Genomic DNA, 11,794 nt, shown 5'->3' on the forward strand with positions numbered 1-11,794 from the left:
AGGAATTCATTCGCTCATTCATTCATCTACTCCCAAAGGACACCTTCCATTTGCACTGAACACCACGGAGGGAACTAACATCTGAAACAATTAACTCATCTCCTACCTCATACGTTAAGCTGACCCCATGTGCCTTCGAGGACCCTGTCCCTCCCTCTGTTCTGCAGCAGATCCACCCCAGCTGGGGGCCAAGCTTGTGGCCTTTGTCTCAGGGATTCTGCCCAGGGCCCCACCTCTGCTTAGGAGGCTCTATGTAGTCTTGGATCATTTTAGCCTCCAAGACTATCTTTCAGGTAAAATTGTCATGTCTCCTCCAAGTAAGTGCCTGGGATTGAAGGTGCTTTTGAAGGCCTTCCTGGTTTGGGGCACTAGAGACTCATCAGAGGTAAGTTTATATGTTCTACTGTTCATATTATATAGGCTTCTCCTCATTATTACTGAGTTCTGTTTGACTATTGCAATATTTACTTTGCCTTAGTAATTAAATCTGCTTAGTCCTGTCGGCAAGTACTACTGGTTAGAGGACTGCAGGTCCTTAGCCAGCACATATTGCGCCTTTCAGCTTTTATGATCGAAATGTGGTTTGGACGGATCTGAACAAGGCCGCCTGTGCAGCCTGGAGAAAGCTGTGAGCCAGCAGGCATGTCTGTGTTGAACCTCGGAGCTTGGGCTCATGGAGATCTTCTCTGACAACCAATCTTAAACAGTCCCTTCACCTGACCACTTTAGATCATGTCACCTTACTTTCTTTAGAGAAATTATCATGAACTGAAATTATTTTATTTGCCCACGAGTTTGCTGTCTCTCTCAATTACAAGGTGACCTACCTGAGGCAAATCACCAGAGCAACAATATAACCATGTGCCTGGGATCGAGGGGACTCGACACACCTTTACTGAAATGAATAGACACGCCTTTGCCCTCAGTGTCTTCATTTGTCACTTTGGAACCGGGGTGTTGTTCTCTAAGGGCGCCTGCACATTTTTGAAATGCAGTGCTGTGAAGTGGAAAGGTGAGCTCATTCTAGAGTCAGCCTCAGATGGATTTTAAGATGGCTTCTGAGCACTGTGAGAAAATGTCCCTTTTCAAAATAATACTGAGTGAATAAAACTCTTCTCAGCTGAGGGTTCTAGGTACAAAGCCTTCCATGCTTTGGTGTAGTTGAGAAGTTAAAGATGGCTATTTGTTACCAGCTGTGACTGTGAAGAAAGCTGAGCGCCAAAGAATTGCTGCTTTTGAACTGTGGTGTTGGAGAAGACTCTTGAGAGTCCCTTGGACTGCAAGGAGATCCAACCAGTCCATTCTGAAGATCAGCCTGGGTGTTCTTTGGAAGGAATGATGCTAAAGCTGAAACTCCAGTACTTTGGCCACCTCATGCGAAGAGTTGACTCATTGAAAAAGACTCCGATGCTGGGAGGGATTGGGGGCAGGAGGAGAAGGGGACGACAGAGGATGAGATGGCTGGATGGCATCACCGACTCGATGGACATGAGTTTGAGTGAACTCCAGGAGATGGTGATGGACAGGGAGGCCTGGTGTGCTGTGATTCATGGGGTCGCAAAGAGTGGGACACGACTGAGCAACTGAACTGAACTGAACTGTGCCTGGGTACATTATCACTCTAAAAGAGGTGGGCAAACCCACACATAAAGCTGGCATCCTGTGAAGCCATGGAACACTAGAACAGGTGATGCCAGCTGGCCCAATTCCAGCCCCATCACTCTTGTGACCTGGGGGACATTATCGAACCTCTCTAGGAATGAATCTCTCATCTGAAAATCTGAGGAATATTAGCCCTACTTCATAAGATTATTTAAATGACTGAATAAGGCAGTCCATGCAAAACACCTAACATGCAGTGAGTGCTCAGTAAATACCAGCTCTCCCTCTGTATTCTACTTCTTCCCCTTTCTCTCTGCTTTTTCTTCCCCCTCCTTTTTTGTCCATCCTTCTGTTCCTCCCCCTTCTTAATGATAGTCTAAATAATTAATACACATCCTCCTACAATTAAGATTCTTTTCCATTGGCCATAGGAAAGCCACAGTGTATGAACCAAGAAGTGGTGTGCATAGGAGATGAGATCAGTTTTTATATTAGCTCATCCATCTGAGCCACCTGGTACTCATGGGCCAGGCTTCCTTCCTAAAACGTGGGTACCAGAACTAAAGCATCTGTGCTGCGTGTTGAGTCACTTCAGTTGTGTCCAACTCTTTGCAGCCCTGTGGACTGTAGTCCTCCAGACTCCTCTGTCCCTGAGATTCTCCAGGCAAGAATACTGGAGTGGGTTGCCGTGCCATCCTCCAGGGGACCTTTCTGACCCAAGGGTCAATATCTATTCAGAGCAGGAAAGACAACAGTATCACCCACTTGCCCGGGACCTACACTAGTTCTCCTGTGGAGTAACCCCAAACAGCATGCATGCGGGCATGTCTCAAGATCACTGGTTGACTCCTACTGAGCCTCTTGAAAACCTATGTAATGATATGAATTATCCTGAAATACAGAATAGAGATCAAGGCTGCAGAGGTCATGTTGTGCTAGCAAACCACCTCCATGACAAGGGGAAGGTCAAAAGCAGTTCCTATGGCAAATATTTGCCTGGTGTGTGCTCTTACCTCAAATCTTGCTTTGTTTATCTGGAGATCATGGAGCCTTTCAAGTTCCCATTTGACGAGCGGCTGGAGGCCTGGGCGGGCGACCACACAGCTTGGCAGATGTTAGGAAACTGGTCCGAGACACATTAGTTAGTATCTGAGTGGATTCCCCAGAGCCAGGGTCTGGGGGGGAAGCAGGCAAAGTGCTTGTGAGACAGTTTGCCGTCCCTGCCAATCCCCGGTGCAGAGCCCGTCATCGCCCACTGTGGTCGCCTTCTCCATGGGAAGCTCATGGCATTGGCCACGTGTAGGGCAGCAGGGCCCAGAACTATTTTGCTGGCACGTGGGTACAGTTTTATAGTCAGCATCATCACCGGAACAATACTTTGCAACATTTCTGGCTGGGGTGAGAATGTAGCAGTGACCGCATTTGCTGTGTGTTTTCACTCAGGGTCTGAGTGTAACTCTGTACTCTAGGGGCCGATGCCCGTGGCCTGTAGAACTGCTGTAAATCTGAAAAGTACCACAGTGTTGTCTGGTGGAGGTGAGATCTCATGACAGTTTAACTCTTCATAGAGTACCTTTCTAAGGAATATGGGGAAATGAAGAGAAGCAGGGAAGGGAAGCAGGTAGCAACTTGACGTTGACCAGCGTGAAGTTCAGTTTCCCTGTCTGCAATTTGGAGATAGTAACACAGATGAGAAGGCAATGGCGCCCCACTCCAGTATGCTTGCCTGGAAAATCCCATGGATGGAGCAGCCTGGTGGGCTGCAGTCCATGGGGTCGCTGAGAGTCCAACACGACTGAGCGACTTCACTTTCACTTTTCACTCTTATGCATTGGAGAAGGAAATGGCAACCCACTCCAGTGTTCTTGCCTGGAGAATCCCAGGGACGGGGAGCCTGGTGGGCTGCCGTCTATGGGGTCGCACAGAGTCGGACACGACTGAAGCGACTTAGCAGCAGCAGCAACATAGATGAGATAGAAAGGATTCTAAGTGCTGAAGTAGCTGATTTCTCTATACAGCACTCAGCCTTTTACCCTAAAAGAGCCCTCTATTCTGAGCTAACCAGCCCAGTAGAACCCAGGACTACCAGCGGAGATAAGAACAGTGAGTTACACGTTGGGGCAAGAATAGCCCCGAGGGAACGGGTGTCTGGATGGAGCGCCCTCTAGCGATGTGTCTGCAGGTGGTGACGGGTCTTGAGCTGGGATGACAGAGCCCGGCCCTTCCTTGACAGCAGGTGTTGGACACGACAAAACAGAGTCAACGCCAAGTGAAATCAGATAGAACTTAGACCAGCATCAAACCCAGACCCTGGAAGAAGAGCTGCTCCTAGTCTGGCCCTGTGACGCATGCACACATAAGCCCCCTTGTGGGTCTCAAGACTCTCCACCCACGACAAAGTAGAGTAAGGCCCCACAGGAGTGATAACACCGAGTTAAGCCTCCAGCAGCTACCGTTACAGTTTGGAATTAATTCTCTTCTCTTCTTTTTTTTTTTTTTAATCAATTTAAATCTGTGTAGGGGTAACCATCATGGAAGTCAAATAAATCACCGCTGGGTAATATTGCTCATTAAATCCTTTGCACTTATTCCTGTGTTTTTATGTATCTTTATACCATCATTCAGAAAAATGAGACTGAGGCTGTTAGGCTGTCAAAATAAATTTGGTTCAGTTTGTAATGTGCTCACAAATTTTTTGGACTTTAATATTTTCTAATTTCAATCAGAACTTGCCATAAAACAAATGAAGTCTGGGCATTTGTGTCTTTTGTGATGAAAATGCTATGATTGGCATGTAATCGTATTTAGCATCATTTCTTCCCTCTTTTTAATCAATGTTCACTCTTAGATGAGCCCCAGACAGGTATGACTGTAGTATTTTAGACACTTAAGGTTGTATTAATAGATGTGTTTTTGCTGAAAATGTCCTAATCATTTTGACTTACTCCCCCTTCTACCGCATGTTCCTTATTGTCATTCTTGTAAATAAATTACACACAGAAATAGAAGGAATTTTGTTTTTCTTTATTCACACCTTTAACTTCCCTGGTGGCTCAGAGGGTAAGGAGTCTGCCTGCAATGTGGGAGACCCGGGTTTGATCCCTGCGTTGGGAAGGTCCCCTGGAGAAGGAAATGGCAACCCACTGCAATACTCTTGCCTGGAAATTCCATGGATGGAGGAGCCTGGCAGGCTACAGTTCATGGGGTTGCAAAGAGTCAGACACGACTGAGCGACTTCACTTCTTCACTTTGTTTCCAGACCTCCAGGAAAGGAATATGTTCCAGGAAAGTATATATAACATTTAGGTGCTAGGCATTGTAAGAAAGACTTTTGGGTATTAAACTCTTCGAATTTTCATGACATTGAAGTAGGTACTTTTATCTTTCCAATTTTACAGATGATAAAACAGACAATGAAGTTAAGTAACTTGTCCAAGTTTGCAAATTCTAAAGGACTGTAACAAGCCCCAGAGCCAGAGTCAAGTTCCTGAATACTTACACCATTGCAGATTAGGGAAACTTTTAGCCACTATTTCTTCAAATATTTTTTCTGGCCCTTTTTCTCTTACTGGGACCCCCATAATGGAAATGTTATTATGCTTGATGTTGTTCCAAAAGTTCCTCAAGGTATCTCCACTCTTAAAAAGCCTTCTTTCATTTGCTACTGTCTGGGTGAGTTCTATTGTTTAGTCTTCCAGCTGGCTGATTAATTCTGCTGCCTCGTCCAGCCTGCTGTTCAACCCTCTAGTGGATTTTGCACTTCAGTTATAACTTCTTTTGGGTACTCTAAAAAATATTTCCCATTTTTCTCTTGTGTTCAGGGAGTATCTGCGACCAGTACTTTGAACTCTTTATCAGGCAGATTCTTTTTTTTTATTTTTTTAATATAAATTTATTTACTTTAATTGGAGGCTAATTACTTTACAATATTGTAGTGGTTTTGCCATACATTGAGCTGAATCCACCACCGGTGTATATGTGTTCCCCATCCTGAACCCCCCGCCCTATTCCCTCCCCATCCCATCTCTCTGGGTCATCCCTGTGCACCAGCCCTGAGCACCCTGTCTCATGCATCGAACCTGGACTGGCAATTCGTTTCACACATGATAATATACATGTTTCAATGCCATTCTCCCACAGGCAGATTCTTAGCTCTGTTTCATTTTTTTTTTTTTAAGTTTTGTCTTGTCATATCTATTGGAACATAATTTTCTATTACTCATTTTGCCTAATTCTCTGTATTTTTTCTTATATATTAGGGAAATCAGCCATCTCTCCCAATCTTGAAAGAGTTATCACATTAGGAGACGTTCTGTGCAGCTCGGAGGCGCTCTCCCACCTGGGTGCCGGAGTCCGGGGCCCAAGGGGTGTCTCTGTGCGGGCTCCTGTTGTGGTGAGGCTGTGCTGTTGGCTGCAGCATGCTAGCGGCTGGGGTCATCTCTCTGCCAGTGGTGAGTCACGCCCAGCCAAGCTGCAAGGACAAGCAGGGCTCTCAGCAGTGCATACCTTCTGACACTAATAAGTTAGAAAGGAATTTTAAAAATGGCACCTGCCAGCAGGGCATTAGCAAAGTAATGCCTCTCACCAGTGTCTCAGGCCCCGGAGGGAATCCCAAACTGTTCCTGCCTCCACTGCAGCTGTTTCAAGATTAGCAAGGGGGTCCCCTTCACCTATGCTCCAGTCCTTTTTATTCCAGTGTTTTGCACTGGTTTTCAGGTTGATGAGTTGGTATGTGGGTCCTTTAAGAGTGGCCATGCCTGATTTTTTTCCCTCTGACTTCTTTCAAGATTTTTTCTTTATCCTTGATTTTTTATAGTTTGAAAATGATATCCCTTGGTGGAATTTTTGTTTGCTCATGTGTTTGCTTGTTTCCTTCATCACTTATGCTGCTTGGTGTTCTATGAGGTTCCTGAAGCTGTGGTTTGATGTCTGACATTAATTTGGGGGAAATCTCACTCATTATTGTTTCCAACATGTCCTCTATTCTTTCATCTCTTTCTTCGCCTCTGATATTCCCACCACACATATATCATGCCTTTGCAGTTGTTGCACCGTGCTTGGATATCTATTCTGTTTTACCTTAGCGTTTATTCTCTTTGCCTTTGGTTTTGAAGGGTTCTATTGGCATACCCTCTAGCACAGAGATTCTTTCTTCAGTCATGTCTGGCCTACTCATAATCCTGTCAAAGGCGATCTTCGTTTGGGTTACAGTGATTTTGATCTCTAGCATTTTATCATTTTGGTTCTTAGGATTTCCATCTCGCTGCTTGCGTCTAGTCATACTTGCTGTCTACTGAGCCGTTAGAGTCCTTAGCATATTAATCATGGTTGTTTTAAATTTCTGATCTGATCATTTCGATGTCTCTGCCAAGTCTCGTTCTAGTGCTGGGGAAGGGGAGGGCTTCTATAGCGCTGGCAATTCGGTCTTTGTGTTTTAGTGAGCCTGTGCCTCTGTGAACTTCACAGGGTTTCTCAGTTTTATATCTTGGCTGAGATAAGATGACTGGAGTGGGCTAGAGTTGGGTATTCACCTTCTCCAGGCCAGTTAATTCTTGATAATACCCCAGCAGGTTGAACTCTGGTTAACTAATCTCCCTGGAGGTGAAAGTGAAAGTCGCTCAGTCCTGTCCGACTCTTTGCAACTCCATGGACTGTATAGTCCATGGAATTCTCCAGGCCAGAATTCTGGAGCGTGTAGTCTTTCCCTTCTCCAGGGGATCTTCCCAACCCAGGGGTCAGACCCAGGTCTCCTGCACTGCAGGCAGATTCTTTACCAGCTGAGGCACAAGAGAAGCCAAGAATACTGGAGTGGGTAGCCTATCCCTTCTCCGGTGGATCTTTCTGACCCAGGAATTGAACCAGGGTCTCCTGCATTGCAGGCGGATTCTTTACCAACTGAGCTATCAGGGAAACATCATCCCTGGAAATGAGGCTTTATTAAAAAGAACAAAGTGCTCTGGTGTATTCCAAAAATGGCTCCTTTTTTCCTTTCTTCTTCCAGAAGCAGGAGATTTTTCTCTGATATTTACTGTGGGAACTTGGTCAAGCTCCTGGAGGTAAATCTCACAATATTATGGGAGTCTTCCTATGTCTGGGTACTCCAGGAGTTTTTTAGCTCGCAGACTTGTCTGCACTGAGCCTGTAGCAATTCATCAACCACAGTTAGCTTTTCCTAGCCCACCATTGGTTCCCAAGGCTGTAACCTCTTGTGAGTCTCTGCTCTGGAAAGCTGTGCCTCTGTGTTGGGCTGTTTGTCTCTCCAGTCTTAGGAGCAGTGATTGGCCCTGTGTCCTTCCCTCTTTTATGGATCAAGAAGAGTTGTTGATTTTTCAGTCTATCTAGCTTCCCCTCCCTTCCCATTATTGCTTTTGGCAAATACTTTGAGGGAAACCCACCAAGTGTTGGGCTTATTCAATGCGGTTTACTTCTCTCAGGCGTTTTTGCCACTTAATTCATAGCCAGGCTGGTATCTATTCAGTGTTCTCAATAGCTGTTTATTTTGCATTATATCTGGATTTTAAAATTTTTCTTGGCAGAAGTGTTGGTCTACTTCAAGCTACTCTATTTTGGTCAGACCTAGACACCCCTTCAAATTTTTATTTTATGAGAGACAGACTAACATGTAGCTACAGCTCTAGAAACAGGAAGATCTGTGATCCATTTTTGGCTCTGTTACTCACTAATTTTGAGAACTTGAACCTGTTTCTTAACCTCTTAGTGACCAAATTTACAAAGTCATATGTTTTTTTAATGGAGCTTACCTTTTAATGGAGAAAAATAATTAACAAGAATAAAATATAATTAATGGTATGAAAAAGTATAATTATATATTGTTACCATATAGATATTATTTAATGATATAGGACTGGATAGCATCTTTTATGGAATCAGGATAAAGAAGCAAAGATATTCCAAAATAAAGTTCTGAGTAATTATATCAACATTTTAAAATTGGGTACAGAAAGAAATTTGAGAATAAATAGTAGGTGAAAAATTGTGGGTATGTTTCATCACAAAAGATGGGCAAGGTAATGTCGTGAGAATAAAGAGGTAGAGAGCACTATTGAATACTACTGTGATATAAAGTGGAATGAGGGCAAAATCACTGAATTTGATATGTGAAAATTGTTGGAAACTTTAACAATTTTAACAAGAGCTATTTCAATAGATTTTTGTAGACAAAACCAGAGAGAGATGAGCTGAAAAATAAAGCAGGGATTTAAACAAGATGGACAGCCTGTTTAGACAACTTTGTCAAGAAGTTTAGTTTGAAGAGAAGGCAGGATGTGGAGTTATGCTTATAAAGTCTCGGTAGAGGGCTTTTTAAGATCCACCCCTTTTCATCTCATGTGGGTCTCGGTCTCGGTACTGGTTTGTCTCTCCCTCATCTTTTTCAACGAGCCCTTGTTTTTTTGCCCATTCACAAGGCTCTTCTTTCTCCTTTCCTTTGTTTCATGGTACGACCAATATTTAGCCTTTCGTTTCTAACTGAGGGTGAGTTCTTTTTCATATTTTTAGTTGCTGTTTCAGATTATGGTTACATTAGATACATTAGTTGGTAGTTAGTACCTTGTATTTAAACTTTTCAAAATAGCACAGTCGTTTGTCTTAAAACAGTAATTATTAAATTGCAGAGTTCCTATAGCAGGTTTAAAAGATAGATTGCAGCAAAGTATAGGGTAGAGTTGAAAATTCACAGGATTCTGAGCCACAAAACCCTGAGTTCATGTCCAGCTTCTGTGTGTCAGCTTCAGCAAATGGGTAATCTTGATTTTATAGATTTTATATATATATATATAGATTTATCCATATAGAGAGATTATAAATAAACTATATATATGTAAAATCTATCATTTAAACATATCTATAATCATTTACTCTTTAATTATGTATGTATATATGTGCACACCTATGTGTATATCTACAATTTATAATTTCTCCTTAGAGACCTATTGAGAAGCCTTGATGAGATACTCAAACACTTGCCATACAAAAAACAGTAGTTCCTTTTTTATTTTTTCCTCAGCTCTCCATTCTTTTAAATAACCAGCAATACAACTTTTAAGAAGGTATATCCATCTTTTTCCTTTTCCAAGTTTCTCTTGTTATTGACATTATCCCTGGCTATTGTCTTTCCCATCTCCTAGGTATCATTTATTTTAGTACAATCAATTTGAAAACTTTACTTTGCAACATTTTGGGTCACAAACTAGACTATTTTAACACTCGTTCTCTCCTTTCTTTTCACCGGCTATTTATTGAGCCGTAGTTCCGAGAACTGTTCCTTTATCAACACTCTAAAATACATCAAGAAACGTTTAATAGAACCAGCCCTTTATCAATACTCTAAAATACGTCAAGAAATGTTTAATAGAACCAGCCTTTTGTCAATACTCTAAAATACGTCAAGAAACATTTAATAGAACCAGCCCTTTATCAATACTCTAAAATACGTCAAAAAACGTTTAATAGAACCAGCCCTTTATCAATACTCTAAAATTATGTCAAAAAAAGTTTAATAGAACCAGCCCTTTATCAATACTCTAAAATATGTCAAGAAACATTTAATAGAACCAGCCCTTTATCAATACTGCTAAAATTATGTCAAGAAACATTTAATAGAACCAGCTTTCCTTCCCCACACTCACCTAATTCCTACTTCTCTCCCCTAATTTCCATCCAAACTCTGCCAAGTCACTCTGTATTTTCATACTATTGTCTGAATCCCTTGCTGCTTGGTCTTCATTTTTTAGAATTAGATGGCTATATAACTTGCAGGGCTGGAAAAAAATAAAAATCAGATCAGGTCAGATCAGTCGCTCAGTCATGTCTGACTCTTTGCAACCCCATGAATCGCACCATGCCAGGCCTCCCTGTCCATCACCAACTCCCAGAGTTCACTCAGACTCACGTCCATCGAGTCAGTGATGCCATCCAGCCATCTCATCCTCTGTCGTCCCCTTCTCCTCCTGCCCCCAATCCCTCCCAGCATCAGAGTCTTTTCCAATGAGTCAACTCTTCGAATGAGGTGGCCAAAGTACTGGAGTTTCAGCTTTACCATCATTCCTCCCAAGAAATCCCAGGGCTGCTCTCCTTCAGAATGGACTGGTTGGATCTCCTTGCAGTCCAAGGGACTCTCAAGAGTCTTCTCCAACACCACAGTTCAAAAGCATCAATTCTTCAGCGCTCAGCCTTCTTCACAGTCCAACTCTCACATCCATACATGACCACAGGAAAAACCACAGCCTTGACTAGATGAACCTTTGTTGGCAAAGTAATGTCTCTGCTTTTCAATATGCTATCTAGCTAGGTCATAACTTTCCTTCCAAGGAATAAGCATCTTTTAATTTCATGGCTGCAGTCACCATCTGCACTGATTTTGGAGCCCAGAAAAATAAAGTCTGACACTGTTTCCACTGTTTCCCCATCTATTTCCCATGAAGTGGTGGGACCAGATGCCATGATCTTTGTTTGAGCTTTGAGCTCAACCATGAACGTTGAGCTTTAAGCCAACTTTTTCACTCTCCTCTTTCATTTTCATCAAGAGGCTTTTTAGTTCCTCTTCACTTTCTGCCATAAGGGTGGTGTCATCTGCATATCTGGGGTTATTGATATTTCTCCTGACAATCTTGATTCCAGCTTGTGTTTCTTCCAGTCCAGTGTTTCTCATGATGTACTCTGCATAGAAGTTAAATAAGCAGGGTGACAATATACAGCCTTGAAGTACTCCTTTTCCTATTTGGAACCAGTCTGCTGTTCCTTGTCCAGTTCTAACTGTTGCTTCCTGACCTGCATACAAATTTCTCAAGAGGCAGATCAGGTGGTCTGGTATTCCCAACTCTTGAAGAATTTTCCACAGTTTATTGTGATCCACACAGTCAAAGGCTTTGGCATAGTCAGTAAAGCAGAAATAGAGGTTTTTCTGGAACTCCCTTGCTTTTTCCATGATCCAGCAGATGTTGGCAATTTGATCTCTGGTTCCTCTGCCTTTTCTAAAACCAGCTTGAACATCAGGAAGTTCACGGTTCACATATTGCTGAAGCCTGGCTTGGAGAATTTTGAGCATGACTTTACTAGCATGTGAGATGAGTGCAATTGTGCGGTAGTTTGAGCATTCTTTGGCATTGCCTTTCTTTGGGATTGGAATGAAAACAGACCTTTTCCAGTCCTGTGGCCACTGCTGAGTTTTCCA

The sequence above is a fragment of the Bos javanicus genome, chromosome 28, assembly GCF_032452875.1.
Source record: "Bos javanicus breed banteng chromosome 28, ARS-OSU_banteng_1.0, whole genome shotgun sequence".
NCBI lineage: Eukaryota > Metazoa > Chordata > Mammalia > Artiodactyla > Bovidae > Bos > Bos javanicus.